Here is a 21959-nt window from a genome sequence, read left to right on the forward strand (position 1 = left end):
AAGACTCCAAGGGCTTGATGAACAGGTTGCAACATGATGAAGGTCTCCAGGAGAACTCTCACCCATTACAACCACAAAAGAAACCCTTAACAAGGTGTTAAGGGCTTATAGAAATCAAGGTCCGAGTCTGGTAGCCTTGTTCTTCTGCAAAAGAGCTCTTTCAGCCTCTCTGCTGCTCCGAGTCTCCACCCCTTACTGGGTCAACCCATTCTGGGCCAACCCATTCTGGGCATGGGGGTTACATTTTCTTAGTGGTAAATTCCACTATGCACAAGGGGATTTACCACCAAGCAAACAGCTACAGAAGTACAGCCTTAATCTAAACTGGCTTACTTGATTTATTAGCTCACTGTGTTTAATACGTCTTACTCCAGAGGAATAATGTATGTGTTTGCAACTGGTATTGAACACACTGGGACTTTTAAGTAAAACATGCTTCAGATCAGGCTGTTAGTGTATCAATATAGCCTTTTCTTTGGGTCATATTAGAAACTAGTTCTGCAAGAAGATGTTTGAGAGAGGTAGGACAACTTCTCTTTACTGCTGCAGTGTTCTTGTAACTCACAAAAATACTTTCCCCTTCTTCTGCAGTCTACTCATCCTCAGACTGACTTCCATGGCTCTCAGATGAGAAAGAACCAGATGCTGCAGTGAATTCTTAAATACTATCTGTGCAGTTTATCTCATTTCTAAAATCTTGATACCTAAACAAATATTTTCAAGATAAAATAACCGAATAAAAGTATTTTCAGAGTCTTACTGACAGAAGAAAGTGATCCTTAAAGAACAGAAAGCCTGAATCCAGTGGAATATTTGCCTAGGGATGAGGTACCCTCTGTCCCCGGGAGCCACTAATCTGGTACGTGGGGGTGCAAAATTGGCCTCCCGCATGACCAGGAAGATGGCAAGGCAGCAGGAAGTTCTGCTGCCTCATCATCTTTGGGTGCCCTTGACCCTGTCCATGTCATCATCGGTGCCCAGCTGCCGCCCCCCTGCTGCCGTCGTTGCTCTGCCGCCCCCCTGCTCCTGGCTGGGCTCCGGGGAGGCCAGAAGTGACTGCTGTCTCTTGGCCTCTGAGAGCTGCTTTTATATTGCTAAATAGATAGAACATTACACAATCGTCTTAGCAGGTTCTCTGAATTGTCAGCTTTCATTTTTTTCAAGAAAAGTAACTCTCTAGCCCTTTCCCTCATGGAGGTATGTTTTTATCCCATATGTCTTCACAAGGCGGGGGCAACAGACTTACTTAAAAAAAAGAAACAAAAGCTGGAAATTCAGAGTACCTACTGCGACTATTGCTTTAGTGTTCCAGTGACCTAGTCAGAGGTGTATCTAGGGAAAATGTAGCCCAGCGCAAAATTTGAGTTTTCTACCCTGCCCCCTCCATATGGCCGCCTGCCCTTCCCCACCACGACCAAACAACCTTTTTTGCATCAGGTCATGAAGTCAGTATATAGACCCAGGGGGAAGGAGGAGGGGTGTGGGGATGATTCCCCCCCCCCCATGACTAAATGGCTGCAGTCCGGGGACATTTGACCCCATATGTCCTCCTGGGTGGTACGCCCCTGGACCTAGCGATATTTTATTGCCATTTTAAAAAACTGACCAGAATGTGATGTGGCCATGAAACCGACCAGATCACAGAGGAGATAGTGAAAAGAATGCCTGAGCTATCTACTTTTTAAGTTTTATGGTCAGATGGCTTTCTGATCAGTTTCAAAACAGCCAGGCTGACCAGAAGAGCCATGTTGCATGCAGGCATATTCCTTAGCATTCTTACTTTAACCTTGCCTCAGGTAGAGGGGAGAGGGAAGTTGGAAAGGGAACATGGAATTAAGTGGGTAGGTGTGGGCGGACCTCAATCAGTGATGAAAAAACTGAATGGAGAATTTTTGTCTGCTTGTTACTGCCAGGAAAATAGGAAAATATTTTCCTGAGCCTATCGCTGAACCACTCTGGCTAAGGATCAGAGCAAAGAGACCAGTGTCATCCAAAAGTCTCCATAAGGCCTGGAAAAATGTGTATACATGAATGTGCTGATGTTTCACATGGTTTTCTTCTTGCTTTTATCCCTTTTAAGATTTAATATAAGCCCCCTCAGTGTTGAATTTATTATTTGCCCCAATGTTTAGGCTTATACTTTAGCTAGGTTCTCAAGTTGATTTAAGGTTCATTACTGTTAATTTAGGATACTCTTGCTTATTTTTATTTTTATATCTATATATATATAGATATAAAATATTTTTATGTATATATAAATATATATATATATTATATATAAATGTTAATATATATATAATATATTATAGATAGATAGATATAGATAGATATAGATATAGATATAAAATATAGAATAAATATAAAATATATATTCTAGATATAGATGTCTGAGGGGGGATAAGATTGAAGTCTATAAAATTATGCATGGGGTAGAAAATGTTGACAGAGAGAAATTGTTCTCTCTTTCTCACAATACTAGAACCAGGGGGCATTCATTGAAAATGCTGGGGGGAAGAATTAGGACTAATAAAAGGAAACACTTCTTCACTCAACGTGTGATTGGTGTTTGGAATATGCTGCCACAGGAGGTGTTTATGGCCACTAACCTGGATAGCTTTAAAAAGGGCTTGGACAGATTTATGGAGGAGAAGTCGATTTATGGCTACCAATCTTGATCCTCCTTGATCTCAGATTGCAAATGCCTTAGCAGACCAGGTGCTCAGGAGCAGCAGCAGCAGAAGGCCATTGCTTTCACATCCTGCATGTGAGCTCCCAAAGGCACCTGGTGGGCCACTGCGAGTAGCAGAATGCTGGACTAGATGGACTCTGGTCTGATCCAGCAGGCTAGTTCTTAGATATCTGTATCTGTGAAAAAGAGCTTGTAGCAGCTGATATTAAGAGCCAAGGAAGCTAGCCTTGAAATTCAGTTTGGGCCAACACCCAGTATATCTCTTTAGCGAAAACAAAGACCCCTTTGGAATTACAAATTGAATCTGATGATGGCACCCCAGATATCCCAGCCGTTGAAGAACGTGCCCAGATCACCATTGGACCATTTGAACTTTTTTTTGTTGCAGGACTGAGGCGTGGAAGCCTCAGGACATAACTCAAGGAAGCAGCCCATCTGATAACCAGATACCTGGGTGCATTAACAGCCTCACCCAGTTTTATGAATGGACACTCTTCCAACCCTCTTCAAGGCCATTGTAAAGTTCCTCATGAAGATCGTACTTCTGACAGCTAGATCTGTAGGATCCCATTCACAAAGTTGTAATTGTACCTTTTCTTTTTATGTGTTGATGTTTTCTTTACAGTTGTAAGGTAAGGGACCTGCCCCCTTACCTGCCTCTTTGCCCCCTTTGATCGGTGTGTATCAAAGTTATTGCGCTTGGCTATGAAGATGCGATTCCCCTGCCTGAGCTTTAATGACCACTTCTGAATAAACTACTTTGCTTTTGAAGAACACCAGCTTCCTGTGCCTCACTATGTTGCCTGAGCTGAAATCACTTAATGTTACCCGAGCAGTGGCGGTAACATGCTGAGTAAAGCTGACTGAAAGAAAAACCTCATGGTAAAAGTGCTTGTAAAAAAAACTGGAGAAAAGCTGAGAAAAAAAATCAAAGCTACTTCTTTAGGTGCAAAACACATGCAGAAAATGGGGGGGGGGGGAGTTGAAGTAGTTTGGGCCCAAAACTGGCACAAAGCACACATGCAGAATAGGCAACTGATGTGGGAAACAGGAACAAGGGAACTATGTCCTACCAAATAGAAAAAGGAGACAGACTTTACCTTAGGACAGCAATAATCCCATCAGCAGGAAAAAAATGATGAAGACATGGCAGGTACCCACATCACATACATGGTAAATCATTTTCCCCAACTAGATTTAATGTGCCTGGGAGGAGACCACATAAAGACATAAAGATGCAGTAACAGTTTTGCCCTCTCAAATCCAATCATTGGGAATGGGCTGCATATTCTAAATGGCTGCCCTACATTCCATTTGTTTGTCTTCACACCTACCCATAATCTTCACTCTGGCTTCACACCTCTAGATTCATGAACTTAATTACCATTGCCCCAGGCTAATCATCCCAGCAGCCACTGTCTTCCAGCTTCTTTCTCTGTTATATAGCCTGCATGATTTATCACATTAGCAATGATAAGAGAGAATGCATGCCATCCCTTATTATTGGAGTATAACTGTCTACAGGAGGCATCTTTCATCCCCTTTTCAGTGAAGATCCCATTATAAAGAAAGTTGAGTTGTTGTTGAGCAGGAGACAGGGTCCCCATTAATACAGAGAAACCCCATTAATATAGAGAAGCAGTTGTGAAAAAATCCTAATGTTTATTGAACAGCATCAGGAATGGCATTCGAAAAGTGAGTCAGATGACTGGGGGCTGGTTGCCAGCTCTCTTGTTCTAGCAAGGCCCATGTACTTTTGAAAGCTGCACTGACAGCCTAATCATAGATTAAGTTTCCCTGCCACTGTATCCCTGTGTTCTGTTTGACTTTCAGTGCAATCCAGAGCAGAGTTACTCTAGTCTAAACCCATTGAAGTTTAAGCCCGTTGACTTCAGTGGGCTTATACTGGAATAACTCTGTTCTGGATTGCACCGATTGCTGGGCAAACAAGTATCTGCAAAGCATCTTGCAGTGGTGCAGGAGCCAAGCGAGAAAAAGAGAGCTGATTGTCCTGCAGCAGAGCAGCTAGATGTACAAGCATAATTGTAACTGCTGTGCATGTAGTAGCTTCAGCTTGTGATCAGCACAGCAATTTGATCAGGCTTCATTTTTAACTCTACCCTGCTACAGAACTGGCTATCTGGAAAGTGCCAAGAAGAAGGAGGAGGAGGAAGAGGAGGAGGAGCAGCTTACAAACACTTTTCCCTTCCTCTCCCCACAACAGACACCTTATGAGGTAGATGGGGCTGACAGAGTTCTGAGAGAACTGTGACTAGTGTAGTAACATGATGAAAGGAAAAACATAACACACTAATGCTGCACCGTGACTAGACCAGGATCACCCAGCAGGCTTCATGTGTAAGAGTGGAGAAACAATCCAGTTCACCAGATAGGAGTCCACCACTCATATGGAGGAGTGGGGAATCAAACCCACATTTCCAGAATACAGTTCAGCACTGTTAACTATGACACCACTCTTAACCACACTGTATAGACAATAATGAGTAATGTTTAAGAGCATGTGGGTATTAAATGAGTGCATTGGAACCCTGTCTGCAATTTGCGTGTGCTGATCAATAGGGAGAGGCTCTGACCTTTCTAGGCAAAATGGCACATTAATATTTGGATAGCAGTGGCAAAGTCAGGAGTTAAGTAGCTCATACTTACTGATGCTATGGTAGCACAGAACTACAATTTATTTGCCACTTCACTGCTGCTTCATAGGCCTTCCAGTGAGCTCTATAGAACACTGTCAGGTTTACTTTCAGTTTTCCACCAACCCCTTTCTAGATGTCTCTCAGTCCTCTTCAAGACACCTAGCTCCATAATAAACCAAGGTGCAGGATTAAGTTTCAAGGGTGGAAGAGATCTATGTGTGAGATGTCAATAGCCTCTAAGAACTTCTCATTCTGTGTTCTCACTGCAGTCTCAACAGAGCCGTCAAGTAGGATCTTGAAATCCCAAAGGGCATTCCAAAAACTAGTCAGCTTCATGAATCTCCATATTTTACCTGATCTACCTCCATCCATCCCAACCACCAGTGCCACATCCAGCCATGCCTTGAAGAGACAATGATCAAATTGCAGCACAGGTGGCTGAACTTCCAGTCCCCAAACCAGACCTTCCTCCAAAGATTCAGTGTAAAAAAATTAAGGGTATTTCTAAGTAATGGGAACTATCCATTTCTTTAGAAATAGCCAGAGAACAACTGATTCAATCAATATACAGTAAAGTATACAACAAAGACATTTTCCTCCATTCAGGTATACCTGGATTGTGCCATTCCAAATATAGAGGAATGGATGATCAACAGATTAATTATAAAGAACAAAAATAGAGGAGAATTTTAATGGTTGTATAGAATACTCCAAGCACGGAATCAAATACAGTGTAGTCTTAAGCAGAGTTACAACCTTAAGATTATTGACTTCAGTAGACTTAAAGGAGTATAACACTGTTAAGAGCTGCATTTACATTTGAGTCTCCCAGCACCTTAGAGATCATTCAACAAGAGGTTTAGGGTATAAGCTTTTGAAAGTAAAAGCTCCTTTCATCAGTGTTTGGACTCAAATCTAGCTTTAGGATGAAAGTTAGGGAGGCCAAAGCTCAGAATGAGATAAGATTGGCCAGGAAAGCTCAGGAAAGATCTTGATTTTATTGATGTAGTTTGGCTTTTGTATGTGTGTTCTTATTGATTTTACTTTTGTTTACTGTGAGGTACGTACAGTTGGTCTGGGGAGGTGGTATACACATTTTCTAAATAAATAAATCAAATGTGTGGCAGACCATTTGAATGTGGCTACCTGGCTTTCATCTTTTCATTGTATGTTCTTCATACATCAGGCTTCTGATTCTCTGGACATCCAATGATAATTTCTGCAGGTTGCATGGTGTTTGCTTTGGAACAGTAGCTGGCATGTTCCATGCAATTTGTGGAGTGGTTTATATCACAATCACCCTGCCTACTTTTGAAAAACAGAATTGTAATATTAAACAAAAAAGAAGAAGAATTTGTTTAAAATTCCATACTCGTTAAATTGTATGGGCTGAAACAGCATACTTACAGCAGTGATTTTTATAGTCTAAAAATTAAGGGCTCTATGCATATATCCGCTGCATTTTTAAATATGCATACTGTCTGATGTCAGTGAAGAGGTTGTATCATTTTTGCTTTGTTCAGATCATATCAATGTGCCTGGTAAATAATAAATATGGTGTCAAGTCACACAGTTTAGATTTGTATTTGATCTCTCTTGCCAAAGTTTGGGACTCATAACTGATGAATAATATTTTCATACTGTATATTTAGTGAGATTTTAAAATTCTAGGCTGTTCTATTTTGTTTTGGGGGTTTTGTGTCTCAGTTTTGTGACTGCAGCTGGGCAGTTTTGTGACTGCAGCTGGGCAGGTCAGTTTGCAACTGTTTCAGTTGCTACACAATTACGTACATAAATTATTAAGTTCAAATAAAAAAATTAAATAGCAAAAAAGCCAAAGTGAGTCATTTATGTTTGGGGGACTTGAAAACCATTCTTATCTTCTTGAAACCCACTTTTTAATCAGTTCTTAAGTTGGCTTTTCATTGTCCTGTTTATTTGTTATCTTCAATGGTTTCTTATTTTGACCGTTCTGCATCATCCTCTTGTCATCTCTTCAAACCTCTGGTAATACTCTAAAACCTTCTGGCTTTTGCATTTTGTCCAGATGATGCTACAACCTTTCTTGAAAGTGTCCCTGATTTTCAGCCTACAAGGAAAGGGCAGGGATTCAATGTTTCTTACCCTATATTTTTTTAAAAGAGCGAGCAACCACTTATAGTTGTAATGCATAAAAAGTGTACAATTACTACTTTTGACATTGTCGTAACCCATACTTATCAAGTGGCATTTTACATTGGAGGAAACAGTTATTTGGCCCATTCTTTTGACTAAAGTTTTTCACCCTCCTTATGCTACATTCTCTGGTTTGCTGATTCTCTGATCTTGCATGCTTCTCTTATTTTCCTTCTCTCTCGACCCCGCCCCTCATCCTCCAGTGGTTTTTTTTGAAGATATCACAGAACCAGTGGCATTTCTGCCTAGGGACAGGGGGTACCCTATGTCCCCGGGCGCCCCCCATTTGGTCATGTGGGGGGGGCGCCACCATTTCAGGGTCGTTTGTGTGATTTTTAATTTTTTTAGTGTTTTTACGTTTTGGCCTGCAGGGGGCGCATTTTTAAGGCTAGCAACACCAAATTTTCAGGGAGGGCATTTTAAAGCTAACAGCACCATGATTTCAGGGCATCATCCAGAGACTGCCCTGATGATACCACTCAAGTTTGGTGATGTTTGGTTCAGGGGAAGCAAAGTTATGGACCCCCAAAGAGGGTGCCCCATCCCCATTGTTTTCAATGGGAGCTAACAGGAGATTGGGGCTACCCATTTGAGGGACCATAACTTTGCTTCCCCTGAACCAAACATCACCAAACTTGGGTGGTATCATAAGAATAGTTACCAGATGATACCCTGAAATTTTGGTATCACTAGCTTTAAAAATACACCCCTTACAGGCACCCCAAGAAAGTTGCCCAAGATTCTTTGTTTCCAGTGACTTGCTCCATTGTAGCCACTGGGGGAATTTGTGAGTGTGTAGGCAGGCTGCACATTTTTTTTTGAAGAACAGAGGCACCAGACTTTCCAAGGTGGCCTCAGGGAGGCCCTCCTGGGCTAGCATCCAGGCATAGGAGACCTTTGCTGAGGGTTCAATTTTATGGACCCCCAAAAGGCTTATTTTGTTTCCATGCTCCAGATGGCTCTGTGGTAGAGGTTTCAATGGGAGGCAATTGTGGTAGGGGTCTTGCTCTGTAAGTGGGGCATTTCCTGCAGGGCTGCTTGGTGTGAAGACTCCTGGAAAGGAACCAACCAAATTTGCTAAAATGCTGTGGGCACTGTTGAAGGTGAACCTGATGCCCACACAGATTCGGCCATCCCAGGGCAAACTTTAGTGCCCCCACCCAGAGCAAGACCACTAGCGACCAGAAGGCCGTAGGTCCGTTGGCGTCCCAACGTTCTACCACGGCGCTGCTGGGTCAGCAGTGCATTACTACATCTCCTCCTTTTTTACATTTTAGAAGGGGGACCGAAATGCTAAGGGGTGATTTAAAGGGACGCTTGTCTCCTCCGCCGTCTGGTCAAGCTGACCGAGCTGCTTGTGTAACATTAGAACTTGGTTGCGGGGTAAGGGAAATTCGAGGGGCTTCTTACACACGTTACAGGCAACATTAGACACACACTGAACGAAACAAGATCCGATAACGAGGCATACAATTAAACCAATGCAGAGCTGTACAATAGCACTCAACCATCCTCCCGGCAGCCAGCTCCAGAGGGCTGACCACCAATGGGGCAAAACATCATATTTCAGATTAGATACAACTTCTTGCAGCTCACGTACTTTCATATGAATCAATTGGGAATTGTCAGAGAGGTTAAAGCAACACATATTATGTACATTCTCACAACCTTGGTGATGCAACAACAGCAAGTAATCAATAGCGGCACGATTATCTAAGGTCGCTTGATGAAGTTCCTGCTGCTCGGAGGCCAGGGCATCCAGAGCGGTGGAGGTAGAGTTGGTAGACTTCGCAAGGACACAGGCCAGAACGGCCGATAGTCTTAGTGTTACATGAAACAAGTCCGGGGACTCCCACAAGGGGAGTCGCAAGGGAAACATACTCCGCCTTGGCTAGAGCCGCTGCGTCGCTCCGGCAAAGGGGGGTCGAGGGGAGGGGCGGAGCGGCACCGGTGCTTGGGCTCCCGAGGTGAAGCCTGATGCAAAACAATGGTGAGACGGCAGTAGAGAGTCCCGGCAGGCAGATAGGCGGGAATGCAACAACAGCAAATACGATAACTTCTAAAATTAAGGCATGCAGTAACTTCAATAATCAGTCGGGTCATAGTACTCAACAATTCCCTTGGAGGTCGGCTCCAATGGGCATAAAGGGGCAAGGCATCAGACATTGCGTCGGCAACAATATATACAAGACATGCATGTTTGTAGATAGGCGACATCATATAAATGAAAACAATAATCATAGCTAAACAGTACATAGGCTAGATGTAAAGAAGGAAGGCAACCCGTGGTTGCATAATTGTCCAATGCATGGCTCTTGCTGTTTGACTACCAAAGCTACAGAGCGATGGCGTTAGAGTCCATGGGTTTCTCAAGAGCGTAGGGAGAGCTACTGATAGTCTTTAGCATTGCAGGTTCAGTGACTCTCACGAGCAAGGTTGTGAGAGAAGGCGTGTTCCGACAATTATTCAAGCGGCTGAAAACAGCGGAGAGTTCCAAGGGTTAATCTATCAGGAATGTTCCTGGCTGCAATTCCAAGTTTCAGCCAGGGGGCGGCAGAGAGGGAGAGAGAATGGCGGCTGTAGATGAGGAGCAGCAACACGCGGCATCAACCTCTGAGCCACAGCTGGCCCAGGCTGCCGTTCCCCCCAGGGGGGTGGCCCCAGCGGGGGCTGTGATCCTTGTGGAAGAATGGGTGTGCTGGCTCCAGAGAGATCCCTCCCATCTCGGCCCAGGCTGGGGGGCAATCGGGCCCTCTCGACAGGGCGGCTGGGTTGGATCCTCCAGGGAGGCCCGCTCCATTTCCGGGATGGGGCTGGCCTGGCATGGCGAGCTGGACTCCTGTATGGAAGAGAAAAACAAGCAACGCTTTTCCCCCAGGGGTTTTGCGCGCTGGCTGGGTTAGTAGATGACAATAGAGGACCTGAGCCCTGAGTGGGGGGGGGCGGGCAATTTTTGAATGATTGATAGAGAACGATACTTTGGATATGGTCTGCTGGATGAGACCTTGATTGGGTCGATGGGGGGGGGACTACTCCCCTTTCTTTCGTTTGTTTTGGCCAAGCTTTCGTTAGGCGCAGTTGGCCCATTCCGACAACGATCACTTGCAACATTCAAGGCGTTAAGAGATACAAGGCAGGGAATTGCCCGAAGGCTTAGGAGAAGGGAGAGGTCACAACCAGGTCGGCAACTTAAACAATTCACAATTATAGTCATATCGTAATATAGCATTCATAGGAAAGATTTAGAGAAAGATGCAAAGAGAACAGTTCCTGGGCTTGAGGTTTGATCACACGAGCAATTTGAGAGGGGTTTGCAAGAAAAACCTTTTGTCAGATCCCAGATCTAGAGGTGGGGTGCGTCAGCCCATGAGAGAGAAGGAGGGTGTGCAGAAAAGAAGGCGGGGGGGGGAAGGGTTTGGAAGTCAGCTCTACCTTCCCCTCCTGTAAGGAGACTTTGGCCGGTTTGAGCTCGCTTCCTACCTTCACAGCGGAGGCTGTGTAAGATAGGTGTGGCTGAGAGACCCCCCTTGGCACTGTGACTAGCCAGGGAGCGCTCAGCAGAGAATGTGGGAGCATGAAAATGATTTTGACTTCATATGTAACTTGCGCCACGCCAATGTGGCAGTGTAGGCTCAGATGGACGAAGGAAAAGGTTCTCAAGGAAAGGTTTGAAGAAGAGTTTTGAGGGTTTAAACTAAGATGGAGGCGGCCCGAAGCAGGTCCCATCGGCCTCCTAGGGAGCATGCACGAGCTGCGTCCTGTTTAAGGTTGATGCTGTAATGGGCGAAGCCTTTCAAGGCATTGGCACACATAATCAGAAGGAGAAAAACTTTAATTGAAGCACAAGAGCATAGCTTAGAAGCAATGGAAAAATCCCTCTTATGAGGGGAGAACCTTAGGGGTCTCTTGAAAGGGGGCAAGACATACAGGACATACATAGGCATACAGAGCACATATAAAGTAACAAGGAGGATTACAACTCTGATTTGAGATCTTGCTCTCTCTGAGGTACTGACGATTTTGCTGCCACTGGGAGCTTTGAGCTTAGGGCTTTGCACAGGCGCAGAGGCTATGAGATCTGGTTTGAACCTTACAGCTGGAGAGGGCCAAGGGGGCTTCTTCTTCACGAAGGACTTTTGGCTTAAGGCCATTGTGTGAGCATCTTCCCCTTTCCATGCCTCATTGTCCTGTAGATTGGCTATGGGGCATTCTGAGGAGGGTTCAAAACGGCAGTCCTCTTCCGTCAGCATTTCTTTCTGTTGCAATTCAGTGACTGTGGACTCTGCAGAGATTTTGAAATGCGTGCCATTCTGGGGCACTGGCGGAGGCATGGTGACTTTGGAAGTAGAAGGGGTTAGCAGAGCAGGAAGTATAGACATAGGGGGGGAGCAAGCTGGCAAGACCAGCCCCATGGTCTCTGTGGGGATGGGATCACTATACTGAGCTGGGGCAGCAAAGATCTCATGGGGGAGCTCCGGGGGAAGGGTTTGAGGTGCGGATCTTGGTTCCGGGCTGGGGAGATGCCCGGGCGCGGGCCTCCCCAGCGGGCATTGGGAGCGCCCGGTCTTAGACTTTCCTGGGGGTCTTCGCCCTCTGGGGAGAGACCCTCCTCCGTCAGGGTTGTAGGCCCCCCCCGCCGGGCAGCCTACAATTCCTCCGGAAATGTCCTGGCTTGCCGCAATTGAGACACTCGTCTCGGGGCTGTCTCATGGCAGCGGAGAGGGCGGCGGCTAGAAGGCTGGCTTGATGGGCGAAAGACCCGATATCCTGGCAAGCTTTGAGCATGTCGGCCAGCTCGGGGTTCCTTCCTAGGCCTGTGATCGCTTTGCGGCACTCGGCGGAGGCGTTCTCCTTGGCAAGGCGCTTAAGGAGTTCGCCCTGGGCCTCCTCGTTGTCAACCTGCCTCTTGAGGGCCTCCTGGAGCCTGTTCACAAACTCTGCATAGGGCTCTTGAGGCTTCTGCCGGGTGCTAGAAAAACTTTGGGTTGGCTGTCCGGTATTGGGGACTTTCAAAAACGCCTTGTAGGCGCATTCAGAGGTGACCGTAAGGGTGGCCACCGGCAGGGCGACTTGTGCATTGGGGCTAGCGAAAGCTTCGCAGCCATAAAGCTGCGCGGTGGTGTAGGCGCCGCCAGAGGCTGCTCCTCTGCTTATGCACTGCTGGCGGTACTCGCTTTCCCAGATCACATACTGCGCGGGGTTTAAAAGCATGCGAAAGGCGGTTTTCCAGTCCTCCGGAACCATTAGGTGGTTCCTGGCGACTGCTTCCAACATGCCTCTCACATAGGGGCTGGTGATTCCTACGTCCCGCATTGCTTTGCGGAGCTCAGTGAGGATATTATAGCTTAAGGGGCGGTACTCGACAACCCGCCGAACAATGCCATCCTCCCCCTCGGTATCTGTGAAATGGACGGGGCACAATGCGAGAATATCGGCATCGTCTTCCGTCAGGGTTTCTTTCTTTTGCAGATCGTGGCTAATACGCTCTGCGAGAGTTTTGAAACCCGCGCCATTACGTGGCGCTGACGGAGGTGCAGTGGCTTCGGAAAATGAAGGCGGAGCAAGGGGAGGGGGCGGCTGGGCCGCGGGAGAATTTGAAATGGGCGGAGGAGCAAGGGGGGCAGAAGGAGGACAGGCGTCCAATTTAGTGGATAGAGAAAATTCCGGGGTTGAAATTGAAGGTGAAAGATCGAAAGGAGGGCGGCCTACAGCAAGGGAGCCATAGGTCTGCAGGCTGATGGCGACATAACATTGTCTCCACGTCAGTAGCAGTGACATCGGCGCGCGAGGCTCTGTGCGAAGAGTGCGCCCGATGTTTTCCCAGTCCTTAAGATTCAATGTCCCCCCCTCTGGGTACCATGGACACTGAGCTTCAATCTCCTCAACCAATTTGCGCAGCTCCCTTCTCTTTACGGGGACCCTGCCGCATTTCGCTAACGCTTTCAGTTCGTCAACGTGCTTGTCATAAGCCCTGCTTTTGCAAGCTCCCATACTCACCGGTGTTCCGTCGGACGAGAGAGTGTCCTAGGACGCGAGTCTCTGGATGCGCCGATCCAGAGGACAGGCGATACCGAAACGGTGGTCCCTGGATGCGCCGATCCAGCGGACTTCGGTACCGCGGCCCTTTCCCAGGCGACGGTGAGCAGGGTGGAGGTTCGAGGATTCCCGGGTTTCGGCACCAGCTTGTAGTCATCCCCGCAAGGTCGCCGCTAAGGAATAGGCGAGACGCGGAGGAGGTTTCATCTGGTGGAGAGCGTCAGCAACAGGAAGCGCGGGATTTCGTGATCCTGACAACTCTGCCCTGTGCTGGTCTCTGGCACCTTTTATTAGGGTTTCATTGTGGGCGTGTAAGGAGGTGGGTAGGGAGATGAGCGGGAGACCGGGAGACCTGGAGATCATCATGTGATGCATGATCTCACTACAGCTCACGTCTTGAGGAGAGGGAGCGTAAGCATGTCTGAGCCCTGAGTCCTCACCTGGGGGCTGAAGACCATTGTCCCCAAGCCCGGTGACTGGAGAAGCTTCAGACAGTTCATGGACCCATGACTCATAGGGGGGATGAGGAGTGGGGAGTGCTGGGTGGGCGACCAGAGGAGGCCGTGAGAGGTCCGCTATTACGCCCCTAACGTTTCTACCACACGGCTTTCTTGCTGGGTCAGCAGTGCATTACTACATTACTGAAAGAGTAAAGAGAGAGAGAGAGAGAGCTACTTTGCAATATAGTAGTGAAGCAGTTTTGAATGATGATTGGTGGCACAAGCAGAAGGATGTGCATAATGGCAATGGGAGATATGTTTGGAATTTGCTGAAGTAGGACATAATGAACAGTGTATATCAGGAAGAATATATGCTTAGATGCCTTGATCTCCATCTTGCTGAGGTTTGCATTTTGCTGCATTATTTGTTCTATAAAGGTAGAATCTAAGCTCTATGGGATTTTGGCTCATAAATCCTTCCCCTCCGCCCCATTCTGTTTTGTGCCCTGTGTTTAGTGCAACGAAAGCCAAACAGAAAACTGTTTGTATTCACTAAATAATAAATAAATAAATAATTCACTAAATAATAATTCTTCATCCACAATAACAGGGTAAGTAACATACAGAGAATAACAAATGCAAATTAATAACTTCATGTCACTGAGTTTTGGTCATAAAGATTCAGTGACTGGAGCAATTTTATCTGGCTCCTCATTTTATTTTACTTTATTTTATTTGTTTAGGGCTTTTACAATTATTGTATAATCTAAAACTACACTGGAGGAAGCAAGTGTTAAAATCATAACACATTTTCAAAAAGAAAATTAAAAAAAAGCCTTCCAACTGACAAAAATTTAGGATCATTATTTTTAAATGAGTATTTGTGTTTTAGATAGCTGATTCCCCTTTTTAAATAACTTTCTCTGAAATTATAAGAACTGGAAGTTATCTTTAAAAACTGTAAGGTTCCTTATTTCATCAGTGTGGGAGCTTAAGGAAGCACTGCAGAACTTCATTTCACATTCCATGTTCTAAAAGAATTGAAAAATCCTCGGATGATGCAAAATGCAGATTGTGCAAAGAAGCTGATGAAACTGTAGATCATGTCCTCAGTTGCTGCAAAAAGATTGCCCAGACTGAGTACAAACAGAGACACAACTCAGTGGCCAAGATGATCCACTGGAATTTATGCAAGAATTACATCGTAAGAACAGCTAAGAACTGGTGGGAACATTGTCCAGAGAAAGTAATGGAAAATGAGAAGGTCAAGATCCTGCGGGATTTTCGAATCCAAACGGACAAAATGTTGAAACACAATACACCAGACATCACTGTGATCGAGGACAAGAAAGTGACCATCATTGACATAGCAGTACTCGGTGATAGCAGGGTCATTGAAAAAGAACACAATCAGTCACAAGCCTTTATTGGCATAAAATAAACATACAAAATCAGCATACAAAATTTGCCCATTATTGCTCACAATTATAGACACTGATACTAAAATACTAAATACTAAAATATATACATGGTCCTTCTGTAACTATAGGACATTCCTTCAGCTAAGTTAACTCACTTAAAAAGAACACAAGAAGGTTACTAGATACCACGATTTGAAAATCAAGCTTCAGCGTCTATGGCACAAACCAGCTGAGGTTTGTTCCAGTGGTAATCCGCACGCTGGGTGCCATCCCAAAAACACTAGGGCAGCACTTAAAACATCTTTGAATTGACAAAGTTAACATCTTTGAATTGACAAAGTTAACATAAGTCAAATTCAGAAGGCAGCCCTGCTGGGATGCGCACGAATACTACGCCAATACATTACAACTTTCTAGGTCTCTGGGTGAGGCTCGAATTGTAATGAAAGACCAACAACCAGCTAAAGATCTGGCAGCTGTGAAATCTACAGTAATAATAAGTTATAACTGTGGTGAAAAAGAACCCCAATCCCAATAGTAGTCAGCGCTCTAGGAAGAATCCCAAGAAACCTTGAAAAGCATCTGAAAAGCCTAAACTTGGACAGAACATCAGTCCACATGATGCAGAAAGCAGCACTTCTAGGAACTGCACACATTCTACGCAAACACCTCTAATATCCTAGGTCCTTGGGAAGGACTCGATATTCGGAGACGAATTCCAGACATTTGTGCTGTGTTGTCATGTACAAATAATAACAATGATAATAAATAAAACACTAGGGCAGCACTTGAAACATCTTCAAATCGACAAAATCAACATTGCTCAGATTCAGAAGGCAGCCCTGCTGGGATCCACACGAATACACCAATACATTACAACTTCCTAGGCCTCCGGGTGAGGCTTGAATTGTAATGAAAGGCCAAAGAACTGGCAGCTGTGAAATCAACCAGTATTCTAGGTTTGTTTCCTCACTCTTACACATGAAGCCTACTGGTTGGCCTTGGGCTACTCACAGTTCTCTCAGAATTCTCTCAGCCCCATCTACCTCACAAGGTGTCTGTTGTGGGGAAAGGAAGGGGATTGTAAGCCGCTTTGAGACTCCTTAAAAATGGTGGAGAAAAGCGAGGTATAAAAACCAAATCTTTCTCTAACAATCCAATTCTTATTCTTAAACATTACCCTTTCTATATAGAACTGTTGTTAAAAACTTTTACATACATTGCATAACCTTTACACAGCATATTAAAGTTTATTTTCACAGATGCAAAAGCTAAAAAGATTTGCTATTACTGGTTTAACCTATAAACAAGGGAAATACTGAAGGAAAACAGAATGGAACAGATCTCCATTAAACCTTGTTTCCAAGTTCCACAAATTGTACAGCAATACAGAGTAGTGTGAAGATGCACCATGGCCAATACATTCTGGGATGGGGGTTATAGTATTTTGACCCTGCTTTGTCATGCTCTCAGTTCCTAGCAAAACATTTTAAAAGAACCATAATTAAAGTTCTGGTCTATCCAGCCAATTGAGCCTTGGCATAAATAATACAGTGCGTTTATTGTACCCATACTGACCACAGTGATCTAAATTGGGCATGTAGCTTTCACCTCTCTACAAGAATTCTGGTAAACACATATTGCAACTTTAGTGACTCTAGTACAGTTAACCACAAACCATTGTTGAAAATAAGTAGACAAGCAATCAAGGAACAAAATAAATTTCAGCAACACATATGGATCACATAAAGGAGACAAAGAAATCTTACTAGAGGGGCAGCTGGACAAGTAACAAGAATCTTAATATCCATAGAGGTTTTCAGAGGCAGCAGGGATAAGTTTATCCACATTTAATGCAATGTGTTCTAAAGCAAAGGAATCACATCCAGGGTGCTTCCTCTTAATATTGGTGTTTTCCTCACGGACAAAATATCTTGGGATAAGGAGGGGAAACATCCTGGTTTGGGCATGGTTTCCTCATGGTTTCGGGCCTAACTTGGGGCTGCCCCATGAGATTTCCCTTATCCCGCAGCTTTCAAAAAAAGATGAATTTGGTGGTTCTTTTGAAAAAGCCAGCAACAATACCGTTCCCGTGCAAACACCACAGGAGATGGGCCAGTTTATTTTTTCCGGTTTTGCTGCCTGCTCTCCTTGCCCCTTAGCTGCAGCCAATCAGAAAGTTGGAAAAACGGAATCTATGTAAACTACGTAAACGTACACAAACTACGTAAATGATGTAAACAACGTAAACATAAACATTCATGTGGAAAATGAAAATAAACCGGGAGCTCATGCACAATCCACTGGAGTTCTTCCTCCCGGCTTGAATGCACTGACGGGGCAGCTGTGCAAAGGGAGAAATCGAGATAAAAACACCCTAGGATATATGATCCCAGGTCTATCCCAGGATATTTTGTCCATGGGGAAAATGCCATTGTCAGAAAAATTAGAGCCAATGAAAGAAAGATTCTGGACACTAGTAAGAACCCCCAGGTGGATAGAGTGGCTTCTTTTATGAGCTACTCTTGTCTAGCAAGTCTGAAGGCAAGATGGACACAGAGTTAAGATTGTACATCCATAGTTAAGAATGATTGTTGTTATCTTTACTTCATATCCTGGTTAAAGGTACCCAAACTAACCATAGTTAGTGTGGTGGTATGTTTAGATGACCAGTTATTCGTAGTTAGGTTAATGAACCCACAATGTTGTGTAAAGGCAGAGTTGACATAATGATTCTTAACAGTCATCATACAAATCTTGGGCGATTAATTTCAAAGCCTTTGGGGCAGATCAAGGGGTATTCCTTAGTACCTGCTTCTTCCCTGGCTGGTCTTGAAAAAACAGTATTAAGCAAGTTACTATAAAAAATCAAACCCACCAGTAAAATGTGGGCTGACTGTCAGACAGAAAAATGTCTAGGATCAGTTTGTAATATGCATATATCATAAATGATGATAATGTTATCCATTCAGTCATTCTTGACCCTTGGCAACCCAATATCTTAAGCCTCTTTCCAGCATTATTTTCTGATTACATCTTGCTTCCCTTCTAGCTGGCTGATGTTCATGCCTGCATCAGTTTCTTATGGTATCTCAGAGCCATCAGATTCTTTGGGCATCCAGGTCTTCTTCTCACCACTGATAAGTCCAAGCACTGCTAGATTTTTTCTAGTGAATTTGATTTCAATCCACATGACCAAAAGCATGTAAGTCCAGTTGAGTCTGGCTATTTCTTCCTTTCCAGTGATAATATGTCTTCATTTTATGCTTGGCCCAAGACTTCTGCATCTATTCACTTAGCTGGGTCCATGGTGCATGCTGCCAGTAGCTTCTACCAACACTACAACTTGAATCTGTCTATTCTTCTTCTGTCGAAGCTTGCTTTGTTTCTAGAAGTTCAGCTTCTCATAACCCATACACATGGCTATAGGGGAAGATGATGGCTTGGACCAGCCTCCAGCTTGGTCTTTGATGCTGGGATGTCTCTGTTTCTTTCCAACTTTTATCCATGCTCTAAAGTAATTGTGCTTCTATCCCAATGCTATTCTCCCACTTTATCCTCAGGGGTTACTTCTCCATTCTCAAGTCAATTTTGAGCCCAGTGAAGATGAAGTCTTGGACGTGACTCCAATGACCTCATTGCTGTCAATGCTAATTTGGGCCTGATCGCATGCTAGCTGCTCGCTATGATGTTTGTCTTCATCACATGGAAATGGAGGCCCATTCTTTTCGCTTTCAGTTTCCTTTGATCTCTTCACTATCAACTGTCCTCCAGATCGCTCTCGGCCTTTAAAATATGTGTTTTCGTAAGCCAACAGTTTAATGTGAAGATTGCTGATGTTTCTAGCTAATTTCAATTTTCACTCCTATTTTTGAGTCTTCTAGCTCCGATTTTCGTATGATCACTTCGAAATAGGAGTTGAACAAGAAGGGTGAGAGAACGCAGCCCTGACAGACACCTTTGCTGATTCGAACCACAGTTCTGTAATCCCTCATATGCACCCATTCCCTACTGTGGCTTCCTCTGGTTGGTGAAGAGCATCTGTATCAGCTTGATTAGAGGTAACAATACATCTAGCCTTTGCAGGGGAGCTTGCCTATAGCTTATCATGCCTAACACAGCCAAAGGCCTATAAGTGTAACTTCAATGGGGCTTAAGGCGTAGATGTTCTTCTTGGTATTCTCGAAATTAAGGATCCATCACAAGTTTGGTAATGTGATCATGGGTACTTCTAATCGCGTAATTTGCTCTAAAAGCCCTGGCGTTTGTACACTCATCAGGGAGTTGGGTATTTTTTTCATTATCTTGAGAAGGTTCTTGCTTGCATGTGGGATGAGGGCTGTTGTGCGATAATTGGAACAAACGCGGTAATCACCTTTCTTTGGTAAATGGATGAAGATTGATCTTTTCCAGTCCTGAGGCCACTCAGTGGATTCCCATATTGCCTGGCACAGGGCCATGATGGTTTTAACTGGTACTGGCTGTATTAACTCTGCTGGGATGTTGTCTATACCAGGTGCTTTGTTTTTTGCTAGTTGCTTCATTGCCTTAGCGACTTCTGACTCCAGGATCGGGGGCTCTAAATCCAGGTTGCTTGCCTCATGTATTGGTCTGGATTTCTGCCTGCAAGAATATAACTCTTCTGTGTATTCTTTCCACCTTTCCTTGATACTAGGATGGTCAATTAGTTCCTTTCAAATATATATATATATGTAAATGTCTTGTCTGGAGTGATCTTTTTATGTCTTAGTTGTTTACCTGTTATGAACCTGTTCACCACCTTGAATCCTCCTAGGTCTCTTCCTGATTGGACATTCTTTTCAGGTTGTCTGAATAGCCACATTGCAGGCCTACTCTTTTCTGGTGGTGACTCCAACATAATGGAATGCCCTCCCAAAGAAAGAGTGGAGAATTGATCCACCCTCTGTAAGAAATATAAGACAGTTTATTTTAGATAGTCAAGTTGCAGTTAACGGTATAAGAAGGATGTTATTTTGAAGGAAGGTTGTATAATATTGTTTTTCTTAACTTTAACCTGTGGGTCAGATTTGTTTTGTTTTTTTGTAAATTGCCTTTAGCTCATGTGATTGGTTTGAAAAATGTTATATGAGAATTTAAATATGTAAATGTGAGCATTTGATGAAAATGTTGTGTATTTGGGGACAGAGGTGGGATCCAGCAGGTTCTCACCAGTTCCCAAGAGTGGGTTACTAATTATTTGTGTGTGCCGAGAGGGGGTTATTAATTGGATCTGCTTTTCCGTTAGAAATTTCATTAGGTCCAAAAATCATACAGTCCTGTTGTTTCCTATGTGGCTGGTTAGCGAAGGTAGAAAACGGGATAAATTCTCCCTGTTGGGCTGTTTTAAAAACATGTTTTAGAAATATGGTAAAGTTCCTTGTTTAAGGAAAGTATCCTTCTTTTGATTTCTAGAAACAAAATTAAGTATGTGAAAGTATTAAGTATTTGACAGGCAGTCAATTAGAGGAGAAGTAGTTGTTTTTGTTGGCAGTAGACGATAGGACTTGCTATAATGAGTTTAAATTATGGACAGAAAGATACCAGTTGGAAATTAGGAACTTTTTTTTTGCAGTAAGAGTTTTTTACAGTAACAGAGAAATTATTAATGCCCTGCCCCTGGAATGCCCGGCCACACCCCCGTCGTGCCCCGCCCAACCCCATTGACGTTACGCCACTGTTTGAATCCCACCACCAAGGGAACCTGTTACTAAAATTTTTGGATCCCACCACTGCTTGGGGATGGTAGTGGAAAAAAATGCTAAAAACCATTACCTTAATATTTATGAAAGAGTTCTTGCTCATTCGTTGTTTTGGATTTCCCCCCTAATTTGAGACAGGGCTGGGGGGGAAAAATCACAGTCATCATGAAATCACATGTTCTTTGAAACAAACTAAACTCTCATAACCTGTCTCATTTACAGAAAAACAGGTGATTTCTTCAGGGGATTTTGTAATAACTCACCTCAATTCGGGGGGGGGGGGGATGAGCAAAGTGAAGTTGCAAAAGGCTCCAGAAGTAACATCTTGTTTTTATTTAGTTTTTTTTTACTCATTAAAAGCCAGGCGCCAGTAGTTCTGAAACTTATAATTATTACAACCATAAATGGCTTTGCATTTGAAAATAAGATTTTATCCCTTTGAAAATATATAGAGAGAGGGAACTATCACAAGGCAGAGCAGAGATTGGAACTGAGCCATCCCAGGTTCCAGTGTGAACCTCTAACCACTACGCCATGCCAGCCTCATCATCTCATCAAATACCCCCCCACCTTTTTTGCAAACTGCTTCTTTCACACACTTTGGATAATATACTTTCTCACACAGGAAAATCCAGTTGCAAATGACTGCTGAAAAGTGCATTATTCTCTGTGTGTGTGAAAACAGCAAGACCAATACCTCTTTTTTCAGTTGCAAAATAATTCTACCAGGCTTTTTAATAATAGAGCCATTGATAATATATTGCTGGAATTAGGAATCATGATAGTACTTTTTGAAACCAAACTCTGAGGGAGAGTTTGTA

This window comes from Sphaerodactylus townsendi, linkage group LG02, assembly GCF_021028975.2.
Source record: "Sphaerodactylus townsendi isolate TG3544 linkage group LG02, MPM_Stown_v2.3, whole genome shotgun sequence".
In the NCBI taxonomy this organism is placed as follows: domain Eukaryota; kingdom Metazoa; phylum Chordata; class Lepidosauria; order Squamata; family Sphaerodactylidae; genus Sphaerodactylus; species Sphaerodactylus townsendi.